General features: G+C 35.7%; 1 pseudogene; it reads left to right on the forward strand.

Annotated features, from left to right (window-relative positions):
* Positions 1-20,884: 20,884 nt before the first annotated feature.
* LOC140509209 (heat shock factor-binding protein 1 pseudogene) lies at positions 20,885-21,173 on the forward strand (annotated as a pseudogene).
* The last annotated feature ends 823 nt before the right edge of the window (positions 21,174-21,996 follow it).

Raw genomic sequence — 21,996 nt, forward strand, 5'->3', positions numbered from 1 at the left:
TGTTTAGCTCCAACTTCATTTCCATAAAAAGTGTTTTGCATCTGTTTTCATATGATTATTGAGCTGATCTTGGCAGGTAGATTCCTGGGTTTTATGTTGTCTAGGGATTAGTTTTAATGGAATTTAGTTCTTCCTGATGGACTTTATTGGCAACATATAGATATGCTAATTCTTCTTGGGGATTTAGTTTATAACTTGCAAATTTGCTGTATTTTTCTCTGTCCTTTTTTTAACTTATCTCTTCTTTTCTTCTTCTTTTCTTCTTCTTCCCTCCATCCTCCTCCTGCCCTTTTCTTCCTATTCTCTCTCTCTCTCTCTCTCTCTCTCTCTCTCTCTCTCTCTCTCTCTCCCCATGTCCCTTGAAAAAAATGACTAACTTCTGACCATAGCCTTCTTTATAGCAGCCACTCCCCTTCCTTTTATCCTTTTCCCCTCTCCTACTTTGCAATAGGGCAAAATAAATTTCTATACCCAATTGAGTACATATATATGTGTGTATGTATATATATATATATACACATATATATGTATATATATACATATATATGTGTATATATATATATACATATATATATACATATATATAAAATTCCTTCTTTGAGCAAATTCTGCTCAGAGTAAGGCTGAAGAATTGTCCACATATCCCCATCTTCCCCTTCACTTTGAAAGCTTCTTATTGCATGTTTCTTTTATGTGAGATAATTTTTCCCATTTGTCCTCTCCCTTTCTCCCTTCTCCCAATGTATCTTTTTTCTGACCCCTTAAATATTTTTAATTATCTTATCATAGTAAGCTCATACCTGGGCCCTTTGTTTATGCATGCTCCTTCTAATTGCTCTAATAATTATAAATTTCTTAGGAATTACAAGTATCACCTTCCCATGTAAGAATGCAAACAATTTAACCTTATTCAATCATTTATGTTTTCTCTTCCATGTTTAATTTCTAATGCTTCATTTAAGTCTTGTGTGTGAAAGTCAAATTTTCTATTCATCTCTGGTCTTTTTAGCAGGATGCTTGACAGTCCTCTACTTCATAAAATATCCATTTTTTCAGAAGGTTTATATTCATTTTTGCTGAGAAAAGTATTCTTGATTATAATTCTAGCTCCTTTGTCTTGCAAGGGGTTATTATCTAAGCCCTCTGATGCTTTCATATGGAAGCTGAATATTCTTGTATAATTCTTTCTATGACTCTAAAACTTTGGAATTGTTTTCTATTTCTGTCTGTTTGCAATATTTACTGCTTGACCTGATGGCTCTGGAATTTGGCTATAAAATTTCTGGGAATTTTCCTTTTGGGACCTCTTTTGGGAAAAGATCAATGGATTCTTTCAATGTCTGTTGTACCCTCTGGTTCTGTGATATCAAGACTTTTTTTTTTTCTGGATAAGCATTTGAACTGTGCTGCTTACCTTCTTTTTTTGCCATAATTTTCAGGTAGTCCAATAACTCCTAAATTATCTCTCCTTGATCTATTTTCCTAGTCAATGGTTTTTCAGAAGAGATCTTTCATATTTTCCTTAATTTTTTTGTTCTTTTGATTTTATTTTATTGTACCTTGATGTCTCCTGGAGTCATTAGCTTCCATTTTCTCAATTCTAAAATTTAAATAATTATTTTATTTTTATTATCATTAATTTATTTGCTTTCAGTTTTCTACAATCACTTCCATAAATCTTAGACTTTCTCCCACTCCCTCTTCCCTTCCTTCCTGAGATGGCATGCAATCTTATATGCGTTCTACACGTACATTCTTATGAAACACATTTTCACATTAGTCATGATGCATAGAAGAATTAAAACAAATGGGAAAAACCATGAGAAAAACCAAAACAAAACATAACACAGGGACAAATAGTCTACTTCTTTCTGTGTTCCAATTCCATACTTCTTTCTCTGGATGTGGACAGGATTTTGCCTCAACAGTCCTTTAGGAATATTTTAGGTTCTTGCATTCCTGTGAAGGGCTAAGTCTATCAGAAACAAGCCTCAAAAGCTGTGGTTGTTACTGTGTATATTGTTCTCCTGGTTCTGCTCATTTCACTCAGCATCAGTTCACATAAGTTTTTCCAGGACTCTCTGAAATCTTCCTGTTTGTTATTTCTTACAGCACATTAGTATTTCATTATATTCATATACCACAACTTGTTCAATCATTCCCCAGGTGATAGTCATCCCCTTGATTTCCAGTTCTTGTCCACCACAAAGAGAGCTGCTACAAATATTTTTGTACATGTGGGACCCTTTCCTATTTTTATTATCTCTTTGGGATACAGTCTTAGAAGCAATATTGCTGAGTCAAAGGGCAGGTACATTTTTGTAGTCCTTTGTGCATAGTTCCAAATTGCTTTCCAGGATGAATGTTTAAAAGTATATAAATTGGCCAGATTAACAGAAGAGGAATATGAACACTTAAATAACCACTTCTCAGAAAAGAAACTGAGAGGAGTGGAGCCAAGATGATGGAGTAGAAAGATGGACCTACTGTAGCTCTCCTCCCATAGCCCATAAAATACCTGTGAAAAATTACTCTAAACAAATTCTAGAGTAGCAGAAGCCACTAAACAAAGGACAGAAAGAGATTTCTATCCCAAGCCAGCCTGGAAGGACAACAGGTCTATCTCACTGGTCTTTGAGGAGAGTATAGCCCATGGAGTGCAGCCCAGCCTTGGTGGGGCGTTGGAGAGAGACAGGACTGGTTCAGACTTCAAAATGCAGAATCACAGGCAGGATTTGTGGTTTCCAGATTTCTCAACCCAAAAATGCCTAAGACATCTTCAAAGGTCAGTGAGAAAGCTCTTTTACCTGGGTGAGAAGGGAATGTGGTCTGGCCCCTATTCCAGGTCACAGCGCTGCTACCGTAGTGTCCATTTTTTGAGTCCTCTGCTAAAGACCCAGGGAAATTGAGCAGCTGCTCTGGATATCAGCCCTGAATGACAGTCCTGGGGTGAGGAGGAGCACTGGATGGTGGAGCTGGTGGAGGCTCTAGAGATGGAATCCTACTCACAGACCCTGGGCAGAAAAGCTTGTGGTTGCTTCCAGACCAGAGTGCAGGCTAGGACAGAAGTAAACTCTTCCTTGATTATGCCACCTTAGAGGAACTGATAACTTATAGGTCCCCAGAGCATACCCTCCATTTGACAAAGGACTCAAAAAATCAAGTAACTGGCTGAAAAAATGCCCCAAGAAGGGAAAAAATAACACTATCGAAGGCTACTTTCTTGGTGATTAGGTATTTTCTTTTATCCTTTCAGATGAGGAAGAAAAAAACATAACATCAGAGGAAGACCTAAAAGTCAAGGTTTCTGCATCCAAAACCTCCAAAAAAATATGCAAGGGTCTGAGGCCATGGAAGATCTCAAAAAGAGTTTTCAAAATCAAGTAAAATAGGTGGAGGAAAAATTGGGAAGAAAAATGAGAATGATGCCAGAAAAATCAGAAAAAGGCAGTCAAGAGCCTGATAAAGTAGACTGAAAAAAATGCTGAAGAACATAACACCTTTAAAAATAGACCATCCAAAATGACAAAAGAGGTCCAAAAAGTCAATGAGGAGAAGAATGTTTTAAAAAGCAGAATTTGCCAAATGGAAAAGAAAGTTCAAAAGCTCACTGATGGAAATCATTCTTTAAAAATTAGAATGGAGCAGATGGAAGCTGATGACTTTTTGAGAAACCAAGAAATTACAAAACAAAGCCAAAAGAATGAAAAAAAAGGAGACAATGTGAAATATCTTATTAGAAAAACAACTGACTTGGAAAATAGATCCAGAAAAGATAATTTAAAATTATGGGACTACCTGAAAGTCATGATCAATAAAAAAGCCTAGACATCTTTCATGAAATTATCAAGGAAAACTGCCCTGGTATTCTAGAACCAGATGGTAAAATACATATTGGAAGAAGCCACTAATCACCTCCTCAAAGAACTCCCAAAAGAAAAATTCTAGGAATATTGTAGTCAAATTCCAGAGTTCCCAGGTCAAGGAGAAAATATTGCAGACAGCCAGAAAGGAACAATTCAAGTATTGTGGAAATACAGAAGGATAACACAAGATTTAACAACTTCTACATTAAGGGATTGAAGGGCTTGGAATATGATATTCCAGAAGTCAAAGAAACTAGGATTAAAGAATCAACTATCCAGAAAAATAAAATATGATACTCAAGGGAAAAAAAATGGTCATTCACTGAAATAGAGGACTTCCAAGCATTCTTGATGAAAAGATCAGAGCTGAATAGAAAATCTGACTTTCAAACACAAGATTCAAGAGAAGTATGAAGAGGTAAACAGGAAAGAAAAATCATAAGAGATTTACTAAAGTTGAACTATTTACATGCCTAAATGGAAAGATAATATTTGCAACTCTTGAAATTTTTCTCAGTTTTTGGGTAGGTGGAGGGATTATATATATAGAGATAGATAGATAGATAGATAGATAGATAGATAGATAGATAGATAGATATAGATATATATAGATATAGATAGATAGATATAGATAGATATAGATATAGATATAAATATATATAGATAGATAGATATAGATATATGATGTATGTATGCATGTATGTATGTATATACATAGACAGAGTAAGTTGAATAGGAAGGGATGATATCTAAAAAATAAAACCAAGAGGTGAAAGAGGAATATATTGGGAAGAAAAAGGGAGAAATGTAATGAGGCAAATTGTCTCTCACAAAAGAAGCAAGAAAAAGCTTTTCCAATGGAGGGGGAAAGGGGAGGAAGTGAGAAGGAAAAATCGAAGCTTACTCTCATCACATTTGGCTTAAGGAGGGAATAGCATGCACACTCAATTTGGTGTGAAAATCCACCTTACACTACAGGAAATTAGGAGAGAAGAGGATAAATAAGGTGTGGGGGGCATGATAGAAGGGAGGGCAAATGGGAGAAAGGAGTAATTAGAAATAAACATCTTTGGGGAGGGACAAAGACAAAAGAGAGAGTAAAATAAATGGGGGACAGGATAGGATGGAGGAAAATATAGTTACTCTTTCACAACATGACTATTCTGGAAATCTTTTGCATGACTACACGTATATGGCCTATACTGAATTGCTTGCTTCCTTAGTGGAAATAAGAGGGAGGAAGGGAAAGAAGTTGAAGCTCAAATTTTTTAGGAACAAATGTTGAGAATTGTTTTTCCATGCAACTAAAAATAAGAAGTACAGGTAATAGGGTTCAGAAATCTGTCTTGCCCTACAAGAAAAGAGAAAAGATGGGGATAAGAGAAAGGAGGGATGTGATAGAAGGCAGGGCAGATAGGGAGAAGTGGTAATCAGAATGCGTGGTGTCTTGGGGTGGGGGGAGGGGAGATATGTGGAGAAAATTTGGAATTCAACATCTTGTCAAAATATATGTTGTAAACTAAACATAAATTAATTAATTAAAGTTTCAATGAAAAATAAATTGAATGAGCCATCAATGAATGAATTCCATAGGAAATAATCTCCAGGGCTAGGTGGATTTACAAGTGAATTTTATCAAACATTTAAAGAACAGTTAATTCCAATACTGTATAGACTATTTGGAAAAGTTGGTGAAAGGAGTCCTACCAAATTCTTTTAATGATACAAATATGCTTTTGATATCTAAACCAGGAAGAGCTAAAACAGACAAAGAAAATTATAGACCAATTTTTCTAATGAATATAGATGCAAAAATTTTAAATAAGGTATTAGCACAAAGAAAATAGCAACTTATCACAAGAGCTATGATCAGGTACAATTTATACCAGGAATGCATGGCTAGTTCAATATTAAGCAAACTATCAGCATAACTGATCATATCAACAAAAAAAGAATGGAAACTATATGATTATCTCAATAGATACAGAAAATGCTTTTGACAAAATACAACACCCATTCCTATTGAAAACACTGGAGAATATAGGAACAAATGGAGCCTGCCATAAAATGATAAGCTGCACCTACCTAATATAATCAGCAAGCATTATATGAAGTGGTAATAAGCTAGATGTATTTCTAATACGAATAGAGATGAAACATGGATGTTCATTATCATTATTGTTATTCAATATGGTACTAGAAATGCTAGCTTTAGCAACAGAGAAGAAAAAGAAATTGAAAGAATTAGAATAGGTAAAGAAGAAACTAAGTTATCACTCTTTTAAAATGATATGATGATACATTTAGAGAATCAGGTAAAAACCTACTTGAAATAATAAATACTTTGACCTAGTTGCAGGTTACAAAGTAAACCCACATAAATCATTTGTATTTCTATATGTTACTAACAAAATTCAACAGTAAGAAATAGAAAGAGAAATTCCATTTAAAGCTGTGGTAGACAATATAAAATATCTCGTGATTTGCTTGCCAAAACAAATCGAGGGAATATGTGAACCAAATTACCAATCACTTTTAGTATAAATGAAGTTGGATATAAAAGAGTGGAAAAACATCAGTTGCTCATGGGTAGACCAAGTTAATATAATACAAATGACAATTCTACCTAAATTAATTTATTTATTCAATGCCATACCTATCAAACTATCAGGTAATTACTTTGCAGAGCTAGAAACAATAATATCAAAATTCATCTTAAAACAAAAAGGTCCAGAATATCAAGAGAATTAATGAAAAGAAATGCTAGGGAAGGTGACCTAGCCCTACCAGATCTCAAATTGTATTATAAAGTAGCAATCATCCAAACCAGTTGGTACTGGCTAAAAATTAGAGAGGTAGACCAGTGAAATAGGTTAGGTACTCAAGACACAGTAATTACTAAATACAGCGGTCTACTGTTTGATAAACCCAAGGACCCCAACTTCTGGGATAAGAACTTACTATTTGACAAAAATTGCTGGGAAATCTGTATAACAGTGTGGTGGAAACTGGACATAGACCAATGCCTGACACTGTATGCAAGAATAAAGTCCAAATAGATACATGATCTAGGTATAAAGACTGATACCACAAACAAATCACAGGAGCAGGGAACAAGTCCATTGCAACCAAGATTAGGAGGGAAACAGAAAACTGGGAAAGAATTTTTGCAACTAATGTCTGTGTTAACAGCCTCATTTCTAAAATTGGTATAGAACTGAGTCAAATGTGCAAGAATACAAGTCATTCTCCAAATGGTAAATGGTCAAAGGTTATGAACAGGCAGTTTTCAGAGAAGGAAATTAAAGTTATCCATATTCATGTGAAAAAAATGCTCTGAATCACTATTAATCAGAGAGGTACAAATCAAAACAACTCTGAGGTACCACATCACACCAGCAGATTGGTTAACATGACAAAATAGGAAGATGCTAAATGTTGAAGAAGATGGAGTTTGAATTCTACTTCATTGATGGTGGAGCTGTGAGTTAAATAATTGTTTTCTTCATAAGTTTTTATATTTCTTGTTCTATCAGGCCAATTCTAATTTTAAGGAATTCTTTTCTTCTTTCAATGAAGTTTTGTGCTTCTATTTCCAATTCGCACATTTTTCTTAGCATGTATTCCCTTCAGTGCCTCTTTTAATTTGACCAATTCTGTTTTTAAGGAATTATTTTCTTCAATATTTTTGTGCCTTTTTGCACAAGCTGTTGACTCTCTTTTCATAATTTTCTTGCATTTCTCTCATTTATTTTCCTGACTTTTCCTCTGCCTAACTTATTTGATCTTTAAAACCCTTTTTGAGCTTTTCCAGGAATCCTTGTTAAACTGTATCCAATTCATATTTTTTTTTTTTAAAGAAATGCCTTTGTTATTTGATATCATTATCTTTCACTGTTTGTTGCTTTTCCTTGCCAACACAGTAATTTGTTATGGTCAGGTTCTTTTTTCTTATTTTGTTTGCTCATTTCCTAGCCTATTTCTTGACTTTTAACATTGTTGAAGTTGAAAACTGCACCTCTGGAGGAGGTCCTGTCCCAACATTTCAGATTTTTCAATGATGCTCTTTTCAGAGCCAGTTCTGGTGATATATTTTTTGTGCTTTCAAGATAGTACACTCTAAAGAGAAGTGTGGTTACTGCTTTCCTTGTTTAAACTCTGATCTTTACCAAGGAAGGGCTTTACTCCCCTGTAGCTACAAATCTAAGTCCTACTATTCCTCTTGGTCCTGGAACTGATTAGACCCCCTGCTTTCCTGCAGCCACATGCATAAGTGTTTCATTCTGCTTTAGAATTGAGACCAGGGCACCAATTACCTTGTAAAAGACCAAAACCCCTTTTTTCCCCACTCTGGAACTATGAACAGGGTACCTGTTCCTCTGTGACTACAAGTGCCAGTACTCCTCTTCACTCTGGAGTTGTGTCTTAGAACTGCATATCGGTATTGCAAAAAGGTCCTGAACCCAACACCAGAAAAAGGTCTCTTTCAGGCTTTATAATGAGTTGTCCAACCCCTCTAACATGTGAGAGCTTTTAAAGCTATTACTGTCACTGATGCAATTGATGTAACCAAAGCCATTTTTCTGCTTACACTGTCTACCTTACAAGGGTTATTGAGAGGAAAATGATTTGGGAAACTGAAAGTGCCATATGAATGTGACTACTGATACAACTATTACTGCTACTATTGCTACTACTAATATTATTACTTATTAACTCACCTCCTCATAGCATCTAGCTTGGGATTATGCACATAATATTTATTTAAGAAGGACTCTTTTGAATTGAATGGATTTGGTTTTATAAGGATCACAGTATATTTGCTGGTGTTATCCTTGAAGAAGCCATAGTTAAATTCATTTTAGAATTCTTCCCACACTTGTATCATGTGTAGTTTAAAGAAAAGACTGATAACTTAGGGTTTAGGTATCTTTGTATTTTTTAGTTACTTCAATATTTCTAGATTCTGGTGTCTGGATCATTTGGGTACTATGCACATGATCACAATTGTGAAGTCCTATAGAAAGAGTTCTTTATCTTTTTGGGAGAGTGGGAATGTATCAGTAAGTACCCCAACATACACAAGGGGCCTGCTATCACAGGTTCTTTGATCTGCTAAAAGACAGCTTTTGAGAGGTTATCAGTCTCCTTTAATCAAGCACATGTATCATTCTCCTAGTTCAGGAAATAACAGAGAGCACTTCCAAACTGTCTGACATAAACAATGCATATATCACAAATCAACAGACAGGTCCAACTCTCTGACCATAGTTTCCAGAGAAGGAAGCACCAACATTTGGATTTTCAAATCCAGAGGACTCCTTAGTGGCTTCCCAGAGACTTGTCTGGCATACAAAGATACTTTCAAAAGTTAATCCCCAAAGTAAAACCTCACCCTCAGAGTATTTATACTTGTCAGAGCCAGAGACCATCCCAAACCTTGAGAACAAGTGCTTCATTAACAAAAGGTATGGACTTTCCTACACATCTTCCCTAATCAGACTCCTCTTAATGGGCAGGCCCATTAATGGGTAGGGAAGATCTTTAATCACATTAACAATACAGATACATATACTGTGTCTAGTTAAAGAAACTCAGGTTTCTATACTTTACTCTTAGTAAAGACTCTTGGTTGATAAAGGCAAGATTCAATCAGAGGCATTGATTATACTAAAAGAAAAACAGCAAAATATTCCACTTTGATTGCCATCACACTCCACCATCCCAGGACCCTTGACCTTATGATCTTGGATCCTGGAACAAATAGAGGCATTATACTTCTTGATTACACTAAAACAAAAACAGCAAAAGATCCCACTTTGCAGTCACAGGGGCATCATAGGCCCTCTTAGCAGTCTTGTGGTCTTCTTAGATTAATGCTTGTTACATATATCTATAATTGAAGGAAATGCAAACTTTCAGTTAGAGGTTAATGAAAATAAAAATATATTTTCCCCATCTAAGTCCAGAAGTACTGAAATCTTTGCATGAATTCTTGGGTTTCTATTGACCTGAATGGTTCCATTATTTTCCTTTCTCTGTCCAGTACAGTGCTAGGCACCAAACACAGAGTAGATGCTCAAGAAATTCTTCTTCACTTGATTTGTTGGATGGAAATTGATTGATAACTTAAAAAAAGTTTTTGACAGTTCTTATAGCCAAAAAACGGGTTTCTCTTCGATCAATTTGATGGTGAAACCTCTTTGAACTTAGCTAGGCTAGAACAAGTCAATGAACATTCAGAACATCAGTCAACCAATAATCAAAAAACTTTTCATCTTGATACAACCTTCCTGAGGTTTTGCTCAGCTGGCACAGCTTTTCAGAGGGATCAGTTACACTGCATGATGAGAAATTGGAACTGAAATTTAATGGATGCTCTTTCAACATCTGTCACTTAGGAATGAGGCACCTAACTAGTAAATGCAATTTACCATTTTATTCTTTAAGCTGTACTTAAAAACAACAAAGCCATAAAACAATACTCATGGCATTAAAAATAAGTATGCCATTTCCATAGCAGGGTCTTTCAGAGTTTATAAGCACATTTATCTAAACCATGGGATCGTCCCTAGCATTCCACACAAATGGACTCACAGCATTCACAGAATCTACCTTACCTCATCCTCAAGATTTGGCCCTCAGCTTAAAAGCTGCCATAAATCTTTGCCCTTCTTCATGCTGCTCATCACTTGCTTTGCTGAATCAGCAATTCTAGAATATTTTGATTATATTTTCAGAACTAATACTTTCCCAAAGTCATATTCCCAGAAATGCTGATTTAGCATACTGGAGGATAAGACATAAAGAGATGTTTTTAAGTGTTATCCCTGGCCCAAGGTCTGATTTAGTAGATTTGTCTGTTGTGTTGTATGCTCACATACAAACTCATACACACACAAACACATGCATGTAGGCAATTAAAGATATTTAAGGTAACATTGAATTATTGAGGTAAAAGATTCTAAGAAGCTCAAGAAAGTTCTATGTATAGCTAATTGAGGCAGCATGATTTAATAGTTTGAAAACAAGAGAGAGAGAGGATTCTGGGAAGACGGCAGAATAGGTTAGAAAATTCTAAGCTCTCAATATTTTCCCCTACAAAAGAGATAAAACAGCACTTCAGGGTGAATACTGACCAGTAAAAATAAATAAGAGTAGGTGAAGAACAAGGTTCCTCCTGGGACAATGGGAGAATATCTGAAGAAAAGTCCCAGAACAAGATTTCATCCATGTGAAGTGTAAAGACCTACAGACTAGGTCCTAGGTCTGCTTAAACAAAAAACAGCAAGTCCTACAGATAGCCAGGTTGAAAGATAGCCTTGGCCACACCTGCAGGAACTTTTACACCCCACACTCTTACCCACAAAGGTGAAGAGTGTTGGCTGTCTGATGCAGGGAATATCAAGGCAATCTCGGATGACAAAGAACACAAGATCCAGTGATGATGTCAAAAGGTGACCGTATGCAAGAAAGAAACAGCACCCATCAGTTAATGCAGAAACAATGGGATGGGGTCACCACTGGCTATGGCCACTTATATGAGGCTGGAGGTCTCAGTTTTAATTCCAAGCCAGAGGTCAGATCTGAAGGATGGATCTGAGGACAGAGGCATCATCCTTCATGCCCTAGCACTAGAAGTAAGTATAAAAACTGAGCTACTACAGATTTTAAAAACATGCATAGACAAAGGAGAAAAAAAAGTTCAACCACAGAGTTACTATTGAAAATTGAGAAGATGAGGGTTCATCTTCAGAGGAAGATACAGAAGCAAAGAACCCCCCTTCTAATACATATATACAATCTCTACTATTGATTTATTAAAGTTTTAATAAATCAGGTATATATTTTTATGCAACAGCAAAATTGCTTCTTGGTGAGGGGAAGCAACCTTGGGACCTCTAAATGAAGTAAAAGTAAGTTATGTCTATAAAGATAGATATTGAGTGGTTCTTCTATCTCAAATAATATTCTAACAGAAGAAAAGGGAACTTGAGAATATAATATGTGCAAAAGTAATGAGAGAGTGGCTGGAAAGAGGCAAGTAGAAAAGATATAAGAAATGTAAAAAGAGGGCAAGAGAAATAGTAAAGGGGAAAGAGAAGACAAAAAGACAGAAGACGTAAGGAAAGAGGTCTCCATAATCCATTAGCATTAAAAGCACATTTGCCGTTATGATTTATGGTGTGTTATAAATGGATAGATGTTCTATAATAGAGGTTATATGGCAAACACAGAACAGACACAAGATCTGTACTCAGCTTGCAAACAAGAAACCCAAATGTTGTAGCGCAAGGCAAATACAAGCTGGTTTAGTGAAAAAGAGTGCATCATCGCATACTGTTCTGAAGGTGAAATATGAGCTCATCTCCTCCTACCATTCATAATAATAAATTTTGAATTTGCCATAGTTTCTACGGCATTTATCTATGAGAACTTTTAGTAATGGGTTTTCAGTGCTTAATAGTGACATTTTTTAGAAATTCTTTGTTAAATTTATAATTTTTCCCTAAGGAAAGGAGGGAAAGAGAGATAATAAAAAAGGAAGCAAGAAAGGAAGAAAAAAGGATAGAAGTAAATGAATTACATATGATTGGTAAGACTGTGCAGTTGTGAGTTTCAAATTCTCTCCAACCTAACAACATGGAAAAAAATAAATATTCATCAAATCTAGAATACTTAAAACTGACTCTCTAAGCTGAGAAGACAAAAACACCATACCTGGAAATAACCTCAAGAAATAACATTAGGAAACATGAATTCTTAAAAACTCATTAATGTTTCTCAAACACCTGCAACCTCAGGCTTATGTTTTAGGTTCCAGTTTTGGTAGCTACTTCTCCATCCTCTCACAACAATAATTCTATCTGAAACCACATAGTTGAAAAATTTATGATTTTACCAATTTATATGAAGGAAAAAGAATGCAATGGGAAAAGATTGTAGGTTGGGCTGGCAGACGAAGTGACAGGCCACAGCTGGCTGGAGAAGGGCTTTCTGTGTCCAAAGAAAAGTGAATTTAAAACCTATTATAGTCAATTTCCCCCTGCCACAAAAAAGTTTATTCTTGATATGGAAACAGTTGAACTGCCTACCCCACCACCAATTAGAGAAGGCTTGAAATGTCTAGACTCACTGATCTATATAGGATAAAATATGCATATTGAAGTGATGAAGGTTAAAGGGGCCTACGACTGAAGTGTCATACCAGAGCCAAGCTACTAGAAATAAAAGGCAAAAGACTGAATGACACAATATTTAATAGAGAAAGACAAATACACCCATTTTACAAGCATATAAACCAACAGAGAAACCCACAGAGATGAAATTAAAAAAATAAATTTAACAAAAAATGTCATATTGAATAAGTATTACATCAAGAAGAAATCTGAGTCACAAAATCAAATAAAATGTAGAGTTGTGGGGCTTTTGTAGGGATAATGAAAGAACGGGAAGCTCTAGAATGGTTCAAAATAGAAAGAAAATCCTTTGAAAGGATTTATGAGGATAGAAATAACGTGGGATATCCAACATCTCAAAACACAAATAATGAAGGTAACAATAGAGTACATAACTGAAAATACAACAGATAAACTATCCAAAATAATTGAAGAACTGAAAAAGATAGCAAAGCAATTCAAAACTAAAGGAGGATAAAATTTGGCAGAAATAAAGCAAAAGACAACAACTGAAGAAACATGCAAGTTTTATAAAAGACAGAGTGAATTATCTTATAGACAAGTTGCACAGACATAGACATCATTGGTCTCTTCCTATCTATAGAAGAAAAATATTTCAAAATTAAAAACCATCTCTGAATAAAAACGCTGCAAGAAATAATATAAGAAAATTTCCCAAAACTTTTGAATACAAAAGACAAAGTACTGATTGAATTCAAAGGAAGAAAACATACTTGAAACTACAAAGCAAATAATGATTAAATTTAAGGATTTAAAATGCCAAACAATGAATTATGCAAACAGCCAGGAGAAAGACTTTTATCTATAAGAGAAGGTCAGTTTGAATAACCCAGGATTACTCTATACTCATAGTAAACCAGAGAAAATAATGGAACAGTATTTTTTTAAAAGCCAAGGAACTCAAGATGCAATGCAAAATAAATCCCTCCAAAAGAGTGCCTAAACATCAGTGTAAAAATAATAACTTTTTTTAAAGAAAGATTCAGTAGAAATATTACTATTCTGGAAAAGGAGACACAAAAATTACACAAAGGTTCTCAAAAATTAGGAAAATTAAATGGAAAATAAGTACCATAATCAAGGAAAAAAGCAATGAAATCCAATTTTCTCATATTTTGTGGACTATTGTTTAAAAATTGCATCAATGGGTAAAAACGAGAATAAAGAAGGATCATTATGGAACAAAAGTATCTAAGGGGCATTCTGACTGAGGGAATCTCAGGAAGGAAGACAGAAAAAGCTGAATTGATGTGATCTATATTTCATTTTCTTAGATAAGTTAAAAAAATCTGAAAAAGGAAGTGATACAGTGGATACACTAAGACAGCATAAAACATGTAGAATAGAACATATATGGAGCATTCATAGTGCATATGTAGATCATGCATGAGACATAAGTGAGGTCAAGACATAGTCTTCCAGAGATGGGAAGAAAAATGATAATCTCTCATTAGGGAACTATGACTGAAAAGTGTCAGATCAGTGGTGGAGAGTGATGAAATACTGATAATGAAAGATGAGGCTTTGAAGCAGCTAAGTGGTGCAGTGAGTAGAGTACCAGCCCTGGAGACAGTTCCAAATCCAGCCTCAGACATTTGACACATTTACTAGCTGTGTGACCTTGGGCAAGTCACTTAACCCCCATTGCCTTGACTTTCCCCCTCCAAAAAAAAAAAAAAGAAAGAAAGATAAGGTTTGCACTCGAAGTGAAAATTAAAGGATTACATCAAAGTATGTGCTTAAGGGGCATAGAAGGAGGTATATTTATGTGATGAGAAACTATGCCTTTTTATCTAGTAGGAATTAATTCAACAGATGAATTTTTTTCTTCTGAAAAAGAGTCATACTTCCCAAAATTGCATTTCACTGCCAGGAAAAGGGACTCATGGATGCTTAGGAACAGAACATATGCAGGTGGGTAGGAAATTGGGGCATGCGGGCTGGAGCAACTACCATTAGAAATGGAATGATTTGACCACAAATAATGAATTTCTTCTTTAATATTTGTAGGAGTTAAAAGCAACTAAAGAAGGGTCCACAAAATCATAATAATGCAATTTGGATTATGCAGCACATATAGACTCAGGGGTCCTTGTTCTAACTTCTACATGCACTGACAAATTAGGTCCTCAGAACAAGAATAACTACATTTTTTTCCGGGGCTCCAGGGTGATAGATCTGAGTGGTTGAGGATTGTTATTCTAATGTTATAGATTACAAGCCCTTGTTAGTGTTTTCATTATTGCTGATCAGTCCAGAGGATGTGGGGTGTGACTTCAGAGAAGACTAGTACCTCTGATATGAGGGCTGCCAAGTCAATTCAGAGCTGCTTTGCATCTTTGGTGCCTACCTGATCCGCCTCTCACCTCTGGCTCAAAGAAGCTGTGGCAACACTCTGGTAAACCATTTTTGTAGATGGGCTAAACCTGAATGAAAGTAACCAAAGAGTCTCAAGCTTATTGGCAGGTTAGGACCATGTGTTAGGTATGTGAAGACTTCCCCTGGTAGAATGGGTGTATGAGAACAATATGTTACATCAGGCATGAAGGCAACTAAATAAACCAGGCACTTTAGAGCTTGGCTAGATATTGAAAATACCAAGGTTATCCACTGCATTTTGAACATCCCCAGTCATCTTACTCTGTCAGACCACTGGACTGTGACAACTCTGGAAGAGAGAGTGAAACAGATGACTTTATGCAACTTTGCCTCACTTAAATCCAATTTATGTACAAATCAAAAGACATTACCCATACCCTTTTACTATTTTTATCTATTTCAAAGTCCTATTTTGAAGCAGTAGGTAGGGATACACTGAGAGCTGTAGTCACAACCCTGCAGATAGGAGTCCTCACTGGAAGTAGCAGTAGAATCCAGCAGTCCCCTGGGTCTCTGAGTAGCCTTTTAATGACCACACTGCTCTACTCCTCATATGAGAAAGGGGTCTAGAAAAGGTGCCCTATAAATTGTTTGCCTACCCAACCCTGGCTTGGTTATCATGGCAAGCAAGGATCCCACACTATGGTTGAAGCACACACACAAAATAATGTACAAAAGCTTCTGCAAGAATGATTCCACTCACCATCAGTACACGGAATGTGCAAGCACTTATTGACCACACAAAACTAATAAGAAAGATGAAGAGCTCTGGTTCCAAGGGAAGCCAGCATGTATCACATTTAAATGGCAGCCCTGAGTGAAAAAAGGGGAAATGAAGACCAGTTTACCAAAGTTGGAGCAGGAAACATATTTTCTGGAGTGACCATAGTGAAGGGGAGTATCATGAAGCTGAATCAGGTTTTACAATCAAAACTGATCTAGTCAATAAGTTTGTATGTCAACTAAAAGAAGAGAATGACAGGCTCATGATAATGCAGTTATCTCTTGCAGGAAAATTCCATGTCACCATCATCAGTGTCTATGCTCTCTTATGATGAAATTTGATGAGGTCAAAGAAAAATTTTATGAAGACTAAAAGAGGAAAAGCTTATAATTTTAAGTGACTTAAATTCTAGAGTACCAGACATGGCAGGGAGTCCTTGAGAGGAATGGAGTAGGAAACAATAATAGCAATGGTCACTTACTACTGGAGATTTGTGCATATCATGACTTTCTCATCACCAAAATTGTCTTCCATTTAACTAAATGCAAGAAAACTTCATGGATGCACCCTTGTAGTAAACATTGGTATTTAATAGACTATGTTATTGTAAGGAGAAGAGACAGGATGTGAAATTGACAAAGGCAATATGTGGTGCAGAGTGCTAGACTGATCAGAGACTTATTCTCTTCAAATTAAATATTCATGTTCAAGAAAAACTGTGACCCCAAGGCAAAATATCTAGCAAAAGACTTAATTTTAGCAGATTAGCACTTCTCTGAGTGGAGAACTAACTTGGAGGAAAAGATGATCCAACATATGGTTGGCAATAATGGAACAGAAAAATAGTGAGCAACTTTCATATATTTAGTGTTCAGTACTGGATTTGCTCATCTAGCTCAGAAAACTTGCAAACATGAAGAGTAGTTTGAAGAAAATTATGGAGAAATTCAGAAACTTCTAAATGAAAAACTAGAATTTCAAAGCATTTGCCAGGGGGATAGTTTCTGCATCTCTAAGCAGGCAACATCTAATTGCAGTAAAAGTAAAGCTTAGAGAGATACAGGATTCTTGGCTCAGTAAGAAGGCAGAAGAAATTCAGTTTTATACTTTTAATAACAATTTCAAGTGCTTTTAGATGCTTTGAAGGCTATTTATGGACTAAAGATATATAGTCCATCTCAATGACTCAGTGTTAATAGAGCCATATGCATTGGTGATAAGGCCATGATTCTTGAGATACAAGCTGAATACTTTCATAATGTTCTCAATGGACTAGTATCAAGGCTGAAGCCATTGACTGTTTACCTAGGGTTGAAGTCAATACCTCTCTAAATACTTTTCCAACTGAAGAATAGGTTTTAAATGCTAATAGGCTCCTCTCCTGCAGCCAAGCACCTGGTGCTGATTCTATTCCAAATGAAGTTTACTAGGGGAAAGGGTTTATTGCTCAAAAGCTAACTGAAATTTTCCAGATTATATAGCAAGAGGATGTTATCCCCCAGGAGTTCAAAGTTGCCTCCATTGTCCATCACTCTAAAAGTAAAGGATATAGAATATTCCATGACCATCACAGGGGGGTCTTGCTTTTATGTCCTCCTTAATAGACTGATTCTTCACCCGAAAGATGGTCATCTACATGAGACCCTGTGTTGCTGCAGAAAGGTCTAAGGAACAGTCATAATGGTGTTCACTGCTTGGTGACTCCAGGAAAAATCCCAAGGGCAGCTCAGAAGTCTGTACACAATGTTTGTAGATCTGACCAAGGCCTTTGATACTGTCAGTTGGGAAGGTTTATGGAAAAGTACATCAAAATTTGATTGTCTGAAGAAGTTCATTAGTATTGTACATCAATTTCATGTCAACACGCTTGCCTGAATTCTGGACAATGGATGATGTTCTTGTGCTTTCCCAGTAACCAATGGAATAAAGCAGGGCTATGTGCTTGCTCCCACACTTTTTACCACGATATTTTCAGGAATGTTTCTAACGACTTCAATGAGGATGAATGTAGCATCAAGGTCAGTTACTGCACTGGCACTAAATTTGAGTTGAAAATGATACAAGCCAAGACCAAAGTGGAGTCAGTATGGGTGCATCATTTTTTTGTTTGCAGATGATTGTACACTCAATGCAGCCTCTGAAGATGAGATACAACAGTTTGGATCAATTCTTTGCTGCTCATGCTAATTTTGGTCTAACAAATAACACCAAGAAAACACAAGTACGTCATCAGGTAGCACCACACCATCCATATGTGGAACCATTAATTACAGCAAATCAAGAAATTTTGAATGCTATGAATAAGTTCACTTTCCTTAGCACTATACTTTCCAGGGAAGTACACACTGATAATGAGGTTGATACATGCATTGCCAGAGCTAGTTCAGTGTTTGGGAGGTTCCAAAGGAAAGGATAGGAGAGAAGAGGTATTAGACTATCAAACTGAAGGTCTACAGAGCTGTTGTACTGAATTCATTATTGTATGCCTGTGAAACCTGGACAGTCTACCAGGGCCATGCCAGGAAATTGAATTGCTTCCATTTGAATTGTCTCAGGAAGATTCTGAAGATCATCTGCACAGGATATGATACCATACACAGATATCCTTTCTTAAATTAAACTATCAAACATTCAAGCTCTACTGCAGAAAGCTCAGCTCCCACTGGCTGGCCACATTGTTCAAATGTCAAATATATGCTTGCCTAACCCAGCACTTCATAAACTGAGGTGTGACCACATATGAAGTCATGTAATTGAATGTAGAAGTAACAAAAATGTGGCAACAGTAAAAGGTTTCTGAGCATGCAACAACCAAAAATTAATTCCAAATCAAATGTGTAATGGATCCGAAGTGTTTCTGGCAGCACTTATCTGTGTTGCATTGCATGACTTCACTCTGGTTTTGGTTCTGATCACACAACATTTGCATTTGACATGACATCATAGAATGCAATGCCAACAAATGCTTCCAGGAACACCTTGACTCAGATTCAAGACTATTGTATATTATGAATTCCAGTGTTTTTACTATATACACAAAGTTTTCTGCTCTTACAGAAACATAATAGTTGAATTATTTAAAATAAAGACTTTTAATATTTTCCTACTGATGAGGAGTGAAAGAGTGAGAGCACAGGAACTTCAAGACTGAAATTTCCTGCATGGGCTGTCTGGAGAAGAATTCATGGACTTAAGTACTGTTGAGGTCAAGGTAAAGATTTATTATGCTTTTTAGCAGGTAAGAGTTCTTAGGGAACCTGGAACCTTAGAGGGATTCAGTTAGAGTTTATATAGGATATTCTATCATGAAACATGTGCCAAATAAGCTAATTAGGTTATGGGAGGGGTTAAGGAGTGGTTAGTTCTTAATGGAACATATACTTTTGGTTTCTACTGAACAGGTATTTTACTCAGAGTTCAGTGGGAAATAGCCCAATGAGGGACTACATGGAGGTGTGATTTTTAGGCCTGAAACATCACTAAATCGACTAAAGGTTAGGGTTGACTGAGAAATACCACGTCGCTCTCATCGATGTTTTGTTAGACAAGATATGTAAGGGAGTATACATATATCTAAGTCTAGGATATATATGATTGGTCAATGAGTAGTAAATGTCAATATGACTCAGTACATAGCCTGTTGCACCAGTACACAGCTGATTCAGAGTAATAAATTCTTTAGGTGCAGCTAGTTGATATATTAGGAAGGAAGATAGTAGTTGTTACTGGGGCAGGCTGTGTCTTGGGACTGGGAAGATACCGCCTGGGATAGTATTTTGAGGCTAGGGAGAAATGTGATTTTAGAATTGGGGCTCAATCACATGCACCCAAGCACCCCATAACTACCATCATTCCTCAGCATGTATCATGAATTGCATTGTGTTAGAATGTTTGACTTTAAAAATCGCTAATATCTCCTTCTTTTACAGAAACGTGTTTAATTGCAGCAAGTAAAGACAAAAGGCCTTTAATAATATTTCTCCATCACTGCGGTATGTATATGTAACTCTGAGCATCTATTTTTTTTTAAATTAAGCACAAACAAATGTAATTTCATAAACTAAAGCTAGTGATTTTTCTTAGAAAATATTATGAATACTTGTTTATATTTTATGACAAAAATGTTTTTCTGGTTATAGTTAAGTGGCTAAATTTAGGCAGAAGTGATAAAAATACTGATGACAGGGCTGTAGAATCTTCATTACCAGATTATAGTACACCAAAATTGACAAGAAAAGGAAAAAAAATAATGTGGTTCTCAAGAGTGCAAGGTTTAAACAGATTATTCAAATTCAAAGATGAAGTTATATTTGTGACTGAGCAGAAATTCGATTTTATTAATCTTCTTCATAACGACTTGTGGCTTTCAAAACTTATTTGTCAGATATTTTCAAAAAACTCAATGATTTAAACATGCCACTTCGAGGAAAAAAATAACATTTATGCTAAAAGATAAAATGGAAAGTTTTAATAAAAGGTTGACGTATGGAAGCCTAGGATAAGAATGATTCTTACTAATGTTTCCTCACAGCTCCAGATGATTTTATAATGGAAAATAATCCTCCCAAAGATTTAATTGTAAGAGCCATAACTGATTATCTGAAGTGCTTGGAGACACAGTTTCAAAAATACTTCCCTTCAAATTTTGATTCTAACATTCTAAGTTGGGTTCATAAACCATACTCAGCTGAAATAAAAATTGTCACTTGTGTGCCATTTTAAAGTTCATGGAGTATTTTCCCAGAGATGAACTGGGAAGCTGAGTGCAATCAGGAGGTGCTATGGCAGAGACTGACCCTGAAACTGTACAGCACCTGACCTCTGTGGTTCAAACACTTCTCCAGCAGATGCAGGACAAGTTTCAGACCATGTCAGACCAGATAACTGGCTGAATTGATGATATGAGCAGTCACATTGATGATCTGGAGAAACATTGCTCACCTTATGACCCAAGGAAGGGTGGAAGACATAGAAGAAGAAAATAAATTACCTGCTACATGTTAAAGGTTTTAAAGGCTTTGCTAATCATTTAGAGTGAATTCTGGAAAAATTTTGTTTTTCTTTTTTTTTTTTTACAAGGCAAGAGATGAATGAGCAGCTTTTCTCAACTAACTACTGTGCACAAGCAATTTTTTTTTTTATTCTATAGCTTGTATTCCTGCAATACGCAGTTCAGTTAGGTTTCAAGGTCATTTCTTTTTTGATTTCTTGTTCGTGGTAACTTCATAATATATGAATAAATTGTGTAAATATTAGTTAGTAAACTGAAATTCTGACTACCCTTGTCTAAAATTTTAAAAAAATTGAGGGTACTTATTGTCAAGTCATTTGTTGTTCCTTTTGTGGTAGTTTCAATTTAATAACAAATTTCCATGAGTTTTTTTAAAGAAATGTATTAAATTTTTCAACTGTTAATAGTCTCTTTTTGTGAAGTAAAACAGGGTCTGTAGTTTGTAATTCTCAGCACAAATTACCTTTGTACAAATAACAACCAAATGATGAGGTGATGATATTTTAAAATAAGACAAAATAATTTCAAGCACTTTGTATTTAGATGTCTGTCATTACTATGTTTCTGTGATTGAGAACTATACCTAAGAATCTACTGTAAAAAGCCCTACAAAAGAGCTAAAATTGATGAACAGTAACTACAGCCACTTCTTAACACACTGGAGGATTTAGAGAGTGACTATCTCAATTCCTTCCAAATATTAGGGACAGAAAACCTTCTAAAAGATATTTTACATTCAGTAGTTACAATTTTGTGTCATAACACTTTAGTTATTAGTTATAAAATCAAAGGTCCTGTAAGAACCTGAGGGGGACT

The sequence above is a fragment of the Notamacropus eugenii genome, chromosome 5 (assembly GCF_028372415.1).
Source record: "Notamacropus eugenii isolate mMacEug1 chromosome 5, mMacEug1.pri_v2, whole genome shotgun sequence".
NCBI lineage: Eukaryota > Metazoa > Chordata > Mammalia > Diprotodontia > Macropodidae > Notamacropus > Notamacropus eugenii.